The sequence below is a fragment of the Orycteropus afer genome, unplaced genomic scaffold, assembly GCF_000298275.1.
Source record: "Orycteropus afer afer isolate SDZICR_OR568_19922 unplaced genomic scaffold, OryAfe1.0 scaffold00377, whole genome shotgun sequence".
Taxonomy (NCBI): Eukaryota; Metazoa; Chordata; class Mammalia; order Tubulidentata; family Orycteropodidae; genus Orycteropus; species Orycteropus afer.
Window position 1 is genome coordinate 1,682,669 of NW_006921964.1, and position 2,825 is coordinate 1,685,493.

Here is a 2,825-nt window from a genome sequence, read left to right on the forward strand (position 1 = left end):
GACCTCTTTCAAGTGCTGAAGAGCAAAGATGTCTCCTTGAGGACTAAGGTGTGAGTGACACAAGCCATGGTATTTTCAATCACCTCCTCAGAAGGAAACTTGGGCAATCTACTTTTGTAGTGATACCACCTCAGAAACCCAAGGAGGTGTTGTTATGAGTCAGATCTGACTCAACAGCAGTGAGTTAGGTTTTTTTTTTGTTGTTGTTGTTGTTGTTTTTTCATATGCCTGTGAGAGCTGGACAATGACTTAGGAAGACCAAAGAAAAGTTGATGCTTTTGAGTTGTGGTGCTGGCGAAGAATGCTGAAAGTACCATGGACTGCTAAAAGATCTAACAAATCTGTCCTTGAGGAAGTACAGCCAGAATGCACCTTAGAAGCAAGAATGGCCAGACTTCATCTCAACTACTTTGGTTGTGTTGTAAGAAGGGACTGTTCCTTGGAGAAGGATGTCATGCTTGGTAGGGTGGAGGGTCAACGAAAGAGGGGAAGACCCTCAATGAGATGGATTGACACAGTGCTGTGGATATGGGCTCAAGTATAGGAAGGACTGTGGAGCTGGCATGGGACCAGGCAGTGTTTTGTTCTGCAGTGCATAGGGTCACTAGGAGTTGGAGATGACTTGATGGCACCTAACAGCAATAACAACATGGAGCAGTTCTACTCTGTCCTGTAGGATCACTATGAGTTGGAATCGACTTGACAGTGGCAATGGATTAGGTTGGATTTTGAACATATAAGAAAAAGAATGGAAAAGACCAAACTAGATACCAGAAAGGAGTCCACTTTATCCCCCTACTCACCGCTCACTGTTGTCATAGGTGTGACCTAACATCTCAAAGTTTTCAGTGGAGGTGTTTTTTTCCACTCATTTGTGATTTATTTATTTATTATAGAAATAAAAACTGAAATTTTACTGAAGGCTGGAAAGTAGAAAGTAAAAGCCTCTTGTATTCTTCAGTTTCTACATCCAAAGGATAATCACTAACATTTAACCATTTCTTTTGTATCCAGTCAAATATTTCCTATACAAATGAGATGTTATCCATTAAGACTCTTCCTGCCGCAGGTAACTCAGATGAGCTCCAACATAAGCAGTAAAGAGAGTTCTGGAAAGATGGCAGAATAGACAGACAGATTGCACAGAACCTCTTCAACAAAGAAAAAGGGAACCAATTAACATAGATACAGAAGATAATCCTGGAGCCCTGAGCTTTGAAGGGAAGGATATAGAAGTGGACTAAACCCCAACTAGTAGAAGACTTGCATGAAAATGCCAAAAAAGGAGACATATGGAGCTGTGGTCTGGCAGCAATCCTGATGGCACAAACTGCTTGGATATTGCCAAGTGGTGTTGGGATCTAAGAATTAACCTAAACATCAGCCCTGCTAGTCAGGGACTGCATGGAGGACTACATTCAGTGGCTGTTGAATAAAAGGGAAAGCAGTGAAGAGGAAGGCAGGCTAAGCTGTGGACTTTTTCCTGTCTGAAAGGTGCAGCCATTTTGAATATTTATAAGCAGTTTGACCATTCTGGACATTTAAAGAATACTATTCTACCAGATTCCAGGGAGTTAAGAATAGGCTCCACTTGCTGGGAACCACAAGGACATTCCAGATGCCCACGACTGGAAAGGTGAGATATTCCCCTTGTTACTTTTATACCCCACACCCTCTTGGTGAATGGAGGTGTGCCCATCCCTCACTCCCACCCACCTTCTGGGTTGGGAGGAATTCCATCCCAGTCTGTGTACCTGGACAGAGCTGAAATGACCTGCCCCACCCTGCCCAGATTTTTTTCCTTTTTTTTAGTTTGTTTGTTTTTGTCTATTTAAAAATTATTATTATTGTCCTTATTATTATTATTATTTATTCTTCCTTTCCCAGATTCTAGTTTTCAGCGTTTTCTCTCTTCCCTGTTCCTGGTTCCCATTTTTTTTTTTTTTTTCTTTCTCATGGTTAACCCCATTCCTTGTTTTTCTTTTTGTATTTTTCACATTTTTTTTCTTCATTATTCTCTTGCTCTCCTTTTTTCTCTTATTTCGCCCTCCCCAGATATTGAGGTTTTGGGTTTTTTGTTTTTTCCTTTTATTGGCTATTGTTCTTGTTTGTTTACATGATGGGTTTTTTGTCCACTTGCTTTTACTTTTTTGATGGTTATTTAATTGTTTTTGTCTAACTGACTGGGAGACAGCAACAGTGCCCATATGACACAACTATACCCACACTTCCTGCAGTGTCACTTACTGAGTGAGAGCCAACACTTCCTTCTTCACCAACTGGCCAATGATAAACAACCACCAAGAAAAGTCTTACTCATCCTTAACTGCTCTTCACAAATACTTAGCAGAAATCTAAATACAACAATGTCACAATGTTTCAGAGACAAAAGAACATAACAGTCCACACAAAGATGCAAGATAAAGTGGTAAAAACAAGGGAGCAAGATATAGACCCAGAACACATAGCTGAGGAAGAAGCAGCATTGGAACTTTCTGATGAGGAATTCAAAACAATTATAGTTAGGTATCTTCAAAGGATTGAGAGACAGTTCAAGGAAAACACTGACAAAATTAAGGAAAATATAGACAAAACCCCAGAACAATTTCAGAAGAAAATATGAGAACAAAATGACAAAATAAATGAAAAATTAGAAATTATTCTAAATCTGCAGATAGAAATCCAGAAGCTTAATCCTAAACAGTCAGAAATAGATAACACATTGGAAGAGCAAAGGAGTAGAAATGATGCAATGGAAGACGGAATTAATGAGATTGAAGACAAATATCTGAATACTTCTTTGTAAAGGGATCAATCAGAAAAAA